At 30.9% G+C, this 15,000-nt stretch overlaps 1 non-coding gene across 1 annotated transcript; it reads left to right on the top strand.

The window, feature by feature from the left end:
- The first annotated feature begins 9,886 nt into the window (after positions 1-9,886).
- On the top strand, positions 9,887-9,974 carry TRNAS-GCU (transfer RNA serine (anticodon GCU)). Its single transcript has one exon. It is a non-coding gene; the product is annotated as a tRNA-Ser (tRNA).
- Positions 9,975-15,000: the final 5,026 nt, after the last annotated feature.

The following is a 15,000-nucleotide window of genomic DNA, read 5'->3' as shown; positions in this document are numbered from 1 at the left end:
GAGATACGTTAGTTACATTTATATATGAAAAATCGAGATCTGGAGATATAACGCAAGGGCTTCCAAAAGTGGAACAAGTGTTAGAAGTTCGTTCGATTGATTCAATATCGATGAACCTAGAAAAGAGGATTGAGGGTTGGAACGAGCGTATAGCAAAAATTCTTGGAATTCCTTGGGGATTCTTGATTGGCACTGAGCTAACTATAGTGCAAAGTCGTATCTCTTTGGTTAATAAGATTCAAAAAGTTTATCGATCTCAGGGAGTGCAGATTCATAATCGACATATAGAGATTATTGTGCGTCAAATAACATCAAAAGTGTTGGTTTCAGAAGATAGAATGTCTAATGTTTTTTCACCCGGAGAACTAATTGAATTGTTGCGGGCGGAACGAACAGGGCGCGCTTTGGAAGAAGCGATCTGTTATCGAGCCATCTTATTGGGAATAACGAAAGCATCTCTAAATACCCAAAGTTTCATATCAGAAGCAAGTTTTCAAGAAACTGCTCGAGTTTTAGCAAAAGCCGCTCTCCGGGGTCGTATCGATTGGTTGAAAGGTCTGAAAGAGAACGTTGTTCTGGGGGGGATGATACCCGTTGGTACTGGATTCAAAGGATTAGTGCAACGTTCAAGGCAACCTAACAACATTCCTTTGGAAACCAAAAAGAATGATTTATTCGGGGTGGAAATGAGAGATATGTTGTTCCACCACAGAGAATTATTTTATTTTTTCATTTCAAAGAATTTACACGATACACCCAAACAATTATTGCGAGGATTTAATGATTCCTAAGAGCAGATTTTAACTATTTGCGGTCATTTTTTTTTTTATTTGGTAATAATAAATAATAGTAATTTAGAATAGAAAGAAATTAATGGCGTGAATCATGTATCAACGACTAATATCCGTTAGAGGTAGAAAAGAAGGTTCCATCGGAACAATTATTTATTTCTATTTCAGGGTACCTCCTCTTAAAACAAAAAAAAAAAAGAGACGAAGTGTGGGGAGAGAAATGACAAGAAGATATTGGAACATAAATTTGGAAGAGATGATGGAAGCAGGAGTTCATTTTGGTCATGGTACTAGTAAATGGAATCCTAGAATGGCACCTTATATCTCCTCAAAGCGTAAAGGTATTCATATTATAAATCTTATTAGAACCGCTCGTTTTTTATCAGAAGCTTGTGATTTAGTTTTTGATGCAGCAAGTAGGGGAAAACAATTCTTAATTGTTGGTACCAAAAAGAAAGCAGCTGATTCAGTAGCACGGGCTGCAATAAGGGCTCGTTGTCATTATGTTAATAAAAAATGGCTCGGTGGTATGTTAACGAATTGGTATACTACGGAAACGATACTTCATAAGTTCAGGGACTTGAGAATGGAACAAAAGATGGGGAGACTCAACCGTCTTCCGAAACGAGATTCGGCTATGTTGAAGAGACAATTATCTCACTTGCAAACATATCTGGGCGGGATTAAATATATGACGGGATTACCCGATATTGTAATAATCGTTGATCAGCAAGAAGAATATACGGCTCTTCGGGAATGTATCATTTTGGGAATTCCAACGATTTGTTTAATCGATACAAATTGTGACCCCGATCTTGCAGATATTTCGATTCCAGCAAATGATGACGCTATAGCTTCAATCCGATTAATTCTTAACAAATTAGTATTTGCAATTTGTGAGGGTCGTTCTAGCTATACGAAATACGTGATTAATAATAAGATATAAGATAAATAAATTATTTGGGGAACTCCATAGATTTATGAAATCGGTTACCATTCCTTAATCGCACAAAAGAGATACAAGTCATAGGGGTATTATGTGATTAGTTAATATACAAAATATATAATTCAAGTAGGCAAGTCGAAAAATAGATGGTTGAATCAAAATAATTCTTTTTAAAGTTCTATTTCCTTCAGAGGGCAATATGAATGTTCTATTATGTTCTATCAACACACTACTAAAAGGGCTATACGATATATCTGGTGTGGAAGTTGGCCAACATTTCTATTGGCAAATAGGAGGTTTTCAAGTCCATGCCCAAGTACTTATTACTTCTTGGGTTGTAATTGCTATCTTATTAGGTTCAGCCATTATAGCTGTTCGTAATCCACAAACGATTCCTACTGACATTCAGAATTTCTTCGAATATGTCCTTGAATTCATTCGAGACGTGAGCAAAACTCAGATTGGAGAAGAATATGGCCCATGGGTTTCCTTTATTGGAACTTTGTTTCTATTTATTTTTGTTTCGAATTGGTCAGGTGCTCTTTTACCTTGGAAAATCATACAGTTACCTCATGGGGAATTAGCCGCACCTACAAATGATATAAATACTACCGTTGCTTTAGCTTTACTCACGTCATTAGCATATTTCTATGCGGGTCTTACCAAAAAAGGATTAGGTTATTTCGGTAAATACATTCAACCAACTCCAATCCTTTTACCCATTAATATCTTAGAAGATTTCACAAAACCCCTATCACTTAGTTTTCGACTTTTCGGAAATATATTAGCTGATGAATTGGTAGTTGTTGTTCTTGTTTCTTTAGTACCTTTAGTGGTTCCTATACCTGTCATGTTACTTGGATTATTTACAAGCGGTATTCAAGCTCTTATTTTTGCAACTTTAGCTGCGGCTTATATAGGCGAATCTATGGAGGGTCATCATTGACTTGTTTTCGAAATAGGCTTTTTTAGCTTAAGACTTACGCAATATATGCGCGTATCACGATAATCCGCTTAGGGAACATAACATATTATATATAAATATATATAATCTATTTATAAATATATATAATCTATTTATATATAATAAATATATAACTAAGATATATATACTCTCTAGAGAGTAATAGTAAAAAAAGCTTAATATCTTAGAGATATTAGGGAGTTGCAACAAACAGGGAAGTAAAAAAAAGGAAAGAGATCTAAAAGATCTTTTTCCTAAAATTCAAGTTCGGTCCATTTATACCCCCTCCAATGAATATTCTCTTTCTATTGTTTTGTTGATTTAATTCGAATATTCAATATTATTAGCTATTAGTAATCATAATCTGAATAATAATTTTGACGGGATTACTTATAGTATTACTACAATGTGCTATAAAAAAAAGATGTTATTGTTATATAGAATGATGCCCATTCAAGTTGATTTCATCCAATTCAACGATTGACCAAAAGAGAATTTTAATAAATAATAAATTACATTAACTTATATCAATCAAATACTGATATTTCGACGCAATGATTCGATCTAACGAATTTGTACATGTAGATTGATTGTACCCATGTGGTCGAATAATAAAAGAAAAAATAAAGATTTACAAAAAACAAAAGTGAAATTGAAAAAAAAATATATAGATTGGTTAGGGGAGGAGAAGCCGAACTAGATGTATGTAATCTAATTGCTATAAGACAACTCTTGTGAATGTTTCGAAGAATAATTCTAGAATCCGATTGAATGTAAGATATGAATAGTTGATTTACGTTATGGAAGAAACACATGTATATGTGATATTAGATATTAATTAGATATATCTTTAGTTCATATATAACTAATAAATATCTAATACTGTGAATTTAGATAAAGTGAATATTGAATGAATAAAGAGATTAAATCAAGGAAAAAAACGAAAAATTCAAAGAGAATGGTTTGGAAAAAAGAAAGAAATGGAAGAACAAAAGTCATATGGATTCACAAAAATTATGTGAATTTAAACTAAAAAAAAGAAATATCGAAGTAGTTCTGATGATTCAATAATATTATTACTTCAATTCAGAGTTCTTAGTTCCTTCGACTGTATAGATCTTAGCGATGGAATAATTAAGTCATAATTTCTTGGTTTATTGTATCATTAACTATTTACTTATTTTGTTATGAGGAATTTATCATGAATCCACTGATTTCTGCCGCTTCCGTTATTGCTGCCGGGTTGGCTGTCGGTCTTGCTTCTATTGGACCTGGGGTTGGTCAAGGTACTGCTGCGGGCCAAGCTGTAGAAGGGATCGCGAGACAGCCCGAGGCGGAGGGAAAAATACGAGGTACTTTATTGCTTAGTCTGGCTTTTATGGAAGCTTTAACAATTTATGGACTAGTTGTAGCCTTAGCGCTTTTATTTGCGAATCCCTTTGTTTAATCCTATAACAAAACAATACGTATTTTTTCTTAGTTTATTTCTTTGGACTTACTGCTCTCGCTTTTTCGAATTATATTAAGATTTCACTCCTACAATTATTTATTTGTTGGGACAATAACCCATGGGAAGTGGGAAGGACTGATTGGAGGATGAGGAGTTAGCATACCGACTCGCCTTCTTCCTTCCCCTTCTTATTCCAATGGGAAATCTTTTGTAGGAAGTGTTACAACAAACGAGATACTTCGGAATTGACATAAGGCCTGGTACCTAATTCTAATAAAGATAAGTATCATTTTTTTTTTCAATTGGAAATTTCCAATTGAAAAAATCCATTGATTTATAAATCAATATATTTAATATATTTTTATATTTTGAACTCTAGTTTCATTTTCTTTCTAAAAAGAGTTAAAATAAAATATAAAATAGGAAATTGCAAAAGAAAATAAAGATATAAAGAAAGATATATAAAAAAGAAAAATAAAGAGATAATTAGTCTATCTATATAGAAATAGAAGAGGAGATCTTATGAAAAATGTAACCGATTCTTTCCTTTCCTTGGGTTACTGGTCATCCGCCGGGAGTTTCGGGTTTAATACCGATATTTTAGCAACAAATCTAATAAATCTAAGTGTAGTGTTCGGTGTATTGATCTTTTTTGGAAAGGGAGTGTGTGCGAGTTGTTTATTTCAAGAATAGGCTGGATCCAACCAACTGCACTTTTTTTTCGTTATAACTGGAAAGGTGCATGATCGCGCGAATTACTTTTGAATAAATTAATAAATCATATTTCAGAACCATAGCATTTCGCGATTCATTGGTAAATCTACTTTGATTCTCTATCAACCAATAATAATAATGTGGAACAATTAACATGGTTAAAACTAAACCGTTTGAAGTCCACACTCAGCAAGGTACTCTTTCTACTACTAGGTTAATATTTTAATGTTAATATGAAAATGGTTTCAAAATGAATAGTTAGAAAGTTTTTTCGATATAGAACACTCATGTCGATAAAATGATTTGAACCCTTTATCTTTAATTTTTATTTTTGCAATTTGGAAAAAATTATGAGTATTTCAACCCCTCCTTTTTATCCAATGCTGAATCAACGACCTACGTATAAATTAAGAAGAATTCTTTGGATTTTTGAAAAAAAAAAGAAACAACGTTGCTGACAATTATTTGTTTGGTCAGAAGAGTCCTCCGAATATTCTGGTCTTGGATTAGTGATCAGTTTTGAGATCTTTTTTGAATATGAATAGAGAAGGGAGGATAGGCTCATTATATTCAAAAAAAAAATATGGGAATTTCTCATAAATAATTGAAGTAATTGGGCGCGAGAGCCAAATGAATCGAAAGATTCATGTTTGGTTCGGGAAGGGATCGTGGAAGTTTTGAAATAAATGGAAAGATAATCTACTTTCATTAAATGATTTATTAGATAATCGAAAACAGAGGATCTTGAAGACTATTCAAAATTCAGAAGAACTGCGCGGGGGGGCCGTTGAACAACTGGAAAAAGCCCGGGCACGTTTAAGGAAAGTGGAAATGGAAGCCGAGCAGTTTCGAGTGAATGGATACTCTGATATAGAACGAGAAAAATTGAATTTGATTAATTCAACTTATAAAACTTTGGAACAATTAGAAATTTACAAAAATGAAACCATTCATTTTGAACAACAAAGAGCGATTAATCAAGTCCGACAACGGGTTTTCCAACAAGCCTTACAAGGAGCTCTAGGAACTTTGAATAGTTCTTTGAACAACGAGTTACATTTACGTACCATTAATGCTAATATTGGCATGTTTGGGACGCTGAAAGAAATAACCGATTAGTCCTTCTACTGTAGGCATTATTTTTTTTTGAAAAAAAAAATAATTAAATATTAAATTAAGAAATACTCATGGTAACCATTCGGGCAGATGAAATTAGTAATATTATTCGTGAACGTATTGAGCAATATAATAGAGAAGTAAAGGTTGTAAATACCGGTACCGTACTTCAAGTAGGCGACGGCATTGCCCGTATTTATGGTCTTGATGAAGTAATGGCGGGTGAATTAGTAGAATTTGAAGAGGGTACAATAGGTATTGCTCTAAATTTGGAATCAAACAATGTTGGTGTTGTATTAATGGGTGACGGTTTGATGATACAAGAAAGAAGTTCTGTAAAAGCAACAGGAAAAATTGCTCAGATACCAGTAAGTGAGGCTTATTTAGGTCGTGTTATAAATGCCCTAGCTAAACCTATTGACGGTCGAGGGGAAATTTCAGCTTCTGAATCTCGGTTAATTGAATCTCCCGCTCCTGGTATTATTTCTAGACGTTCCGTATATGAGCCTCTTCAAACAGGACTTATTGCTATTGATTCGATGATCCCTATAGGACGTGGTCAGCGAGAATTAATTATTGGAGACAGACAGACCGGTAAAACAGCAGTAGCCACAGATACGATTCTCAATCAACAAGGGCAAAATGTAATATGTGTTTATGTTGCTATTGGTCAAAAAGCATCTTCTGTGGCTCAGGTAGTAACTACTTTACAAGAAAGGGGAGCAATGGAATACACGATTGTGGTAGCTGAAACGGCGGATTCTCCGGCTACATTACAATACCTCGCTCCTTATACAGGAGCCGCTCTGGCTGAATATTTTATGTACCGTGAACAACACACTTTAATCATTTATGATGATCCGTCCAAACAAGCACAGGCTTATCGCCAAATGTCTCTTCTATTACGAAGACCACCGGGTCGCGAAGCTTATCCAGGGGATGTTTTTTATTTGCATTCACGACTTTTGGAAAGAGCCGCTAAATCAAGTTCTCATTTAGGTGAAGGAAGTATGACTGCTTTACCAATAGTTGAGACCCAATCGGGAGATGTTTCGGCTTATATTCCTACTAATGTAATTTCGATTACAGATGGACAAATATTCTTATCTGCCGATCTATTCAATGCTGGAATCAGACCTGCTATTAACGTGGGTATTTCCGTCTCCAGAGTAGGATCCGCAGCTCAAATTAAAGCCATGAAACAAGTAGCCGGCAAATTAAAATTGGAATTGGCGCAATTCGCAGAATTAGAAGCCTTTGCACAATTCGCTTCTGATCTCGATAAAGCTACTCAGAATCAATTGGCAAGAGGTCAACGATTACGCGAGTTGCTCAAACAATCTCAAGCAGATCCTCTCACGGTGGAAGAACAGATAATGACTATTTATACTGGAACGAATGGTTATCTTGATTCATTAGAAATTGGACAGGTAAAGAAATTTCTCGGTGAGTTACGTACTTACTTAAAAACGAATAAACCTCAGTTCCAAGAAATTATATCTTCCACCAAGACATTCACTGAGGAAGCAGAAGCCCTTTTGAAAGAAGCTATTCAAGAACAAATGGAACGCTTTCTACTTCAGGAACAAGTATAATTTCTACTTCAGGAACAAGTATGTATAAAAAAATTCTTTTAGATAACTTTCTAATTTTTTCTTTTTTATTATAGTTTATATTATGAAATTATTAATATATTTCATATTCTATAATATAATAGATTTCATATTAAGATAAAATAAATTATAACTATAAAAAGAAGTTATAACTATAATATTATAATATATAGTTAAGTATAAGCGTCTCTTATTCAAATCATTCAAAATACCTAGTAGAAAGAAATATAACAAAATATATGGAAATAAATTGCGTCCAATAGGATTTGAACCTATACTAAAGGTTTAGAAGACCTCTGTCCTATCCATTAGACAATGGACGCTTTTTTTTTTTCTTAGTTTAATTGTCACATCTTTTTTTCTGAAAAAAAGAATATGTGAGAGAATTCCAAAAATTGCACATTCAATTCAACGATTCGGTATATTAATTACATTAAATTAGATTAATTACATTAATCTGATTAATTATATTATTTTTATATTATTTAATATATTAATATAATTAATGTTAATTTTAATATATAATAAATATAAATGAATAAATTATTCTAGATATAATATCTATAATATATATATATTAAATCTAGAATAATAAATATAGAGATATAAGCGGGTAGCGGGAATCGAACCCGCATCGTTAGCTTGGAAGGCTAGGGGTTATAGTCGACGTTGATTCATCATTTTTAACGTCTCTAATTCAAAACCGAACGTGAAACTTTGGTTTCATTCGGCTCCTTTATGGAAGATGGATAAATTCCACAGATGTCAGATGTAAACGAAATAAAAAAAAAATGAAAAAAGAATTTCGGCCCATAACATCTATGTCAGCTTTTCCGTTTGAATGCATTCAAAACAACCCGCTTTCTAGATGATCCCTATAGAAGAGGGGGATTCTAACAATCTTTCTAGTTACTTCGTTCTCTATTTCTATTTGAAAGAATCCTTAGGAAAAGGATTTTGTTTCCACCGAGCTAAAACAATATGTCGATGTCTCTAGTAAACCAAAGTCATTGTTTAATAGCTATTTTGCTTCAATCTCTCTTATACATACAAATCATAAAATTGAAGATTTAGTTACGATTAGAAATACTCCCTTCTCTCTTTATCCATGGATACTTTACTCATACTCATTCAATTGGAAGTATTGATCCAATTTAAAAACAAATTATGTTTCGTAATTTCATAATCCAATTTTTTTTTTAATTTCTAATTGAATCTTTTGGATATAAATCACGAGAATGTCCATTCTTCCTCGAATCTTTCATTGATAGGTAAAGGATTAAATCCTTTTAAGAAATAAAGTTTTTGATCGGAATAGTAATCAAACATTCCGAAGGGACCCCTTAACTATTACGGGATTAATAGAACGAATCACACTTTTACCACTAAACTATACCCGCTACAATGTGATTATTGTATATAAATGTATCCTTTGTCGAACAAAAAAATTAGCCATAATAATTAAGAAGATAGGATCAGAAAAGAATCATGAAAATTAGAGCGTTGACGTGCTTTGTTCAAGGAGCCCGATTAAATTAGGGAAAGAGGAGTCATTTAAATAACTAAATAACACCTTTTTTTGATGGGGGTGCTTTGACATTGACGGATACGGTTCGATAATGTACGCCAAAACATAAAATTCTGCAAGAATATATGGTTCCATTCTTTCTTTTTTTTATTCCAGTAAAGTAAATGGAATAAAAAAAAGAAAGATCAAATAATTAAGAAATGGCACTTTGATTCTATTCTGTATCATAGGAATCGAAATAGTCTTTATTATGATTGTTGTTGTTTCAATAACAAGTATCCTTTTTTCAAATCAAATAAATCATTTTTTCTATGATTCATTGGAACAAAAAAGGCCCAGCGAGGTACTGACCAGGCCGGGCTGTGGAATTAAAAAAAGCTCTTGGAGACGAAATCAAAGAGGTACTTTTATTATATATTAAATTATATAGTAGTAATATATAATTTATTACTTATAATATATATTATTACTATTATTACTTATAATATATATATATATAATTATAGAATTATAATTTATATTCATTGGAATAGTGGATTGGAGATATCTCTTTCGAGCCCTTACTTTATCTCAATGGAATTACTTTTAGTTTCTATATTTTTTAATATTTTTTATATTTTATATGTCTAGATACTATATAATTATATATAATAAAAAGAATATAAAAAATAAAAATAAGAGGTATGGTATAAAAGAAAGAAAGACTCTTTTTTCAAACCTTACTTTTTGTGTAATGTAACATAGTAATTATCCTTTTTCGATTGGGGGAGATGGCTGAGTGGACTAAAGCGTCGGATTGCTAATCCGTTGTACGGGTTTTTCGTACCGAGGGTTCGAATCCCTCTCTTTCCGCTTTTGTCAATGACGTGGTATTTTTTATTTATCTTTCAATTTCGACGAGTCTTTTTTTTTTTTTATTTTTTTATTTAATAGTTAAAGATGTGGAATAAATAAAATCCTAAGAACATTTAAAAATCGAGCAAGGAAAACAAAAACTTTATTTTTTATTCTTCACGTCCAGGATTACGTCCTGGATCATTAGATAGGAATCCGAAGATAAAGAGAGAAACAAAGAATATCACTACTGTGTAAACAAATAGTTTGAGAGTAAGCATTACACAATCTCCAAGATCATTTTTTTGGAAAAAAAGAGAATAGATTCTCCATTTTTATACCACATATACCGCATTTTGACACCAAAAATGGTTTTTATAAAGCTAGAAATAGAAGAAATAGAAAGGAATTTTCATAAATTCATTTGTAATGTAATATGAGTCAAGTCTTTCATTAACAAAATTTTTTGCATACCCACAATATCTAATTGTGGGGGACTCTAATAGGTTCTTTCAATGTAAAAAAAGGGTCCGAATTAGTAAATGGGGTGATCTCCAGACTTATCGTGGCGATACAAGAATTTCAATATTTGAATTGAAGCTTTATACTATAAGACTTATCCGATCTTATCAATTGTTAGAATCTTTTTTTTATAATAAATCATGAATTTTTCTAGGACAGTATTCAAAATCTCATCGAAAACTTACAGCAGCTTGCCAAACAAAAGCTAAGAGAAAAAATAGCACAGGTATTACTGGCATAAAATCTACGATTGGATTCAAAAAAGCGTAGGCTTCGGGCAATTTGGCGAAGAAAAAACTATTTGAAGAAAGAGTAGAATTAAACCAGATACAGATCAAACTAAAGATATTAAGCATAACAAACGTTTTGTTTTTTTGTTTTGTTCTTGAAGATAATTGTATTTATTTTGATTGAGTTATTAATATGAGTTATTGTTATTAATAATATAAAATTAATAATTTAATAATATAATGTTATTTTTTTTTTTTAAGTTTAAGTTATATAAAAAAAATGAGTAAAAATTAAAAAATAAAAATAAGGTAGACCAAAAAACTTTTCTTTGATTTGAACTAACTCAACCAAAAATACTTCAATTCTCAAATTAAAAGAGAATAGAAGAAATCATACTTTCATACAATATCTTAATTGAATTATATGTAATGATCAATAAATTTCGTTTAATTCTATATCTAAATGTATCAAAATCCTAGTAACAATCTATTCTATAGATATTTAGACTATAATTGACGAACAACTAATAAGAATATTAGTGTTTATTAATGTCGAATAGAAATATAAAATGGGGCGTGGCCAAGTGGTAAGGCAACGGGTTTTGGTCCCGGTATTCGGAGGTTCGAATCCTTCCGTCCCAGAGCATACTTATTATATATATCATATCAGATTATATATGTCGTATCATAATACCGATTTTATATCAGAATAAAAGATTGTCTTTTTTTTTTTTTATTAAGAGTATAATAATATTGGATAGAATATGATTCTTTTTTCTTATAATGATTAATTCTTATCTGAATTATATCTTTTTCGCAAATTTAATCGTGTTCAAATAACACCAAATAACACACAGATGTAATTGAATCTATTTGTATCCAAGTAAGATGGGAACATAGATCAAAAGAAAAGAGTTTTTATTATAATATAAAAAAAAAGATCCGGGGACGGGCTTTTCATTCTATGTCCATACCTTTCATATTTAAATTAGTTACTCATAAAAATAAAAAAAAAAGCCTTACTTCTTATATCCATTGGAATTTTCAATGATGCATTCTAAATATAAATGCGAAAGCCTCTCTTTCTTTTTTCCCTATACTTTAACTTTAAATGGTGGTGCAGTCTGATTATTAATTTTCTGTGGATTTATAAATTATAAACGCGGGTGTTCGTTTGATATTGGGGTACTAATTAACTTCAATCAATAATCAATAATCAATAGGATTAACTGGTTTAAAGTAAAAAAAAAAATAGGAGCAATGACTTAATCTGGACTTGTTTTAACTTGCATTTATACAAAATAGTCTAGCACTCCCTAAACTACATATAATATGGATTCTTTTTTGATTTATGATTCATCATCTTCATAGAATTGACGGAGTAGATAGGAGTTAATCGTCAACGAAAAATACCAATTTCAATGTCTGCGTCTGTCCGAGTATCATTAAAAAACAATCAAGTTACATACGTAACATATGTATTTTCTTTGAACCTCGTTTTTAAGTATTTTGTGGTTTCTCTAATTCTAATGAATAATTGTAAATCTATGTAACAATTGAGACAAAATCTATTATCTTATTCACTTTACCTTATTACATTACCTTAGGTAAAAATTGCAGAAAGATTATTGAATTTTTCAGGTCAAATAAACTACGCAGAAAATGAGGAAATGCTTATATGTATGTCTTGTTATCGTTCTATTTCATTGAAAACTTTATTTTATTTCAATAATTACTTTCAGAAACATTTGTTTAGTCTATATGATAGATATGGGGATCTCCTAGTTCTTTTCTTTCGATTATGATTTATCAAAAATAATAACAACCCCAATCCTTCCTTACATCAGTCTTTATTCCCCACCCCATTAAATTAATAAATTAAAAAAGAAAAAAATAGATATATTATATGGGGTAAATTGAATTCTTGTTGAGACTTCTTCAGAAACTACCCATTCATAAAAGTATAGATTACTATGTACCGACCGAACCAATGATTATTCATGATTCCATAATTGAATCAATTACATACTGGTTACAGCAACCTACTAGAGAAATGTTATGGTAAAACTTCGTTTAAAACGATGTGGTAGAAAGCAACGTGCGACTTGAAGGATATGGTCGGTTGTGGATTCTTACATCCACCATTTTTTTATATTAATTATATAGGAATGAGGGTGCTCTTGGCTCGACATCGTTTGTTCTGTTCCACTGGAAAAACCTCATTTTTTGAGGGTTGCGATGTAAATAGTACATGATCATGATGGAGCTCGAGTAAAAAGTATTGATTCATTTTTTAGGGACATGGATCTAGGGTTAGTGTTAATTAATAAGTTGAAACAACTTCGTAAGTATATTTTCGATATAGAAATCGAAAGGATCCAATTCTAACAAGTTTCAAATTCATAACGAAAATTTATTGGAATTGGTAAAACTCTTTCGATCAAAAGTGTATCACATGGGAATCAACCATTTGTATGATTCTTTGATAGAAAGAAATTGCAAAAATGGTATGTTGCTGCCATTTTTTTAAATGATTAAAGATCACCGAAGTAATGTCTAAACCCAACGATTCAAGGCAACGATAAAGAATCCTGGAACAAGTAAATACCGTTTTCAGTTGTCTCAAAAAATAGATCATAATGAAGAATCAAAATAAATTCTAAAGGAGACAGACAAAAAATGCGTGGTTAGAGACCGCTCAATAAAGGAAATGCCTAAAGGTTTTCCTTTGGATTATTTGAGAGTTATCCAACTTGAGTTAGGAGGATGTGAATACGAATGATTTTTTTCTTTTTCGGGCAAGAATAAGAAAAAGTACTTAAATCATAGTTTAATTGATTTGATGATTTGATGGATCTATTTGACATTAATTATAAATTCTATATATAGACATAATTTCTAATTTTCTTGAGCCGTACGAGGAGAAAACTTCTTATACGTTTCTAGGGGGGGGGTATTATTCATCTACATCTATCCCAATGGGCGGTTTATCGAATCGTTGCAATTGATGTTCGATCCAGAAGAGAAGGAAGAGATCTTCGGAAAGTGGGTTTTTATGATCCGATAAAGAATCAAACTTATTTAAATGTTCCTGCTATTCTATATTTCCTTGAAAAGGGCGCTCAACCTACGGGAACTGTTCATGACATTTCAAAGAAGGCGGGAGTTTTTATGGACCTTTCTCTTAATTAACAGATTAAATTCAATTAATGAAATACAATAAATAAAAAAAAGGGGGGAGGGGGTGACTTGTATATAACTTTGCATAACCCTTTCTATACAACTCCCCCTCTCTTGCTCTATTCCTACTCAATTTATTATTACTACCATAAGATGTCGTCGTCTATAACGACAAAAATTTATTTTTATTTTAGTGAGATAAATTCATATAAGACAGATAGATAGAAAAAAGATCAAGTGAATAAATGAATGAAATAGTTGGATCTATAAATATAAAATTTTACATTATCGCTAATTCAATAATGGTTTATTTTTCGTTGAAACTTTAACTTTATTTTTTTTTATTTATTTTATTTGTTCATAAAAAAAACATGGGATTTAAGCTTACTTTTTTTACTTATATTGATTGCGTAAACCCAATCAAGATTTTTTTATACTTCTCTCCGAATTTTTTTTACGCCTATACCTTTTTGTATTTATCTTTATTAAATATGTAGTGCTAATTTAATACAAGTCATTAGTTTTTTTATTTTTAATTTCTATTTATTTATAGTTATAGTAATTAAATATTATATTGAATTTAATAAATTTAATAAATTTAATAAGAAAATATTGAATAATTTTTTATTTCAATTTATGGTTTTCTACATTATGTTCTTTTCTCAACATTAACTTTTATATTGACAACAGTATATCAAACAAATATAATCCGATCGTGAATAAATGTATATATTTATCTCTGTTCTATAGACTTGGTTTTTTATTTTACTTTATTCAAATGGTGGGTTCATTGGATTTGCTGGGATACAAGAAGTCTTTATTTTTTTTTATTAAAAAAAAATCAATTTATTAAAAAAAAATTTATTAAAAAAAAAAAGAAATGGATAACATACGAACAAAATATGTGGTAGTCTATAAATTTTTATTTTATCTATATTTTTATCCTAATCTATATTCTTATCTTAGACGTCATTGTATTTGCATCTGATATGTTCATTTTTATGTTATGTTCAGAATCGATTAGAAATATTTTTTTTTATTTAATATTTTGATTGCGTTGTGAAATTCAATCTCTTTTTTGATTACGATTAGATCTATACATTTTGATTCGG

The sequence above is a fragment of the Corylus avellana genome, unplaced genomic scaffold, assembly GCF_965113065.1.
Source record: "Corylus avellana unplaced genomic scaffold, dhCorAvel1.hap1.2 HAP1_SCAFFOLD_72, whole genome shotgun sequence".
Classification (NCBI taxonomy): Eukaryota; Viridiplantae; Streptophyta; class Magnoliopsida; order Fagales; family Betulaceae; genus Corylus; species Corylus avellana.
This window is presented reverse-complemented; position numbering and strand designations above follow the sequence as displayed.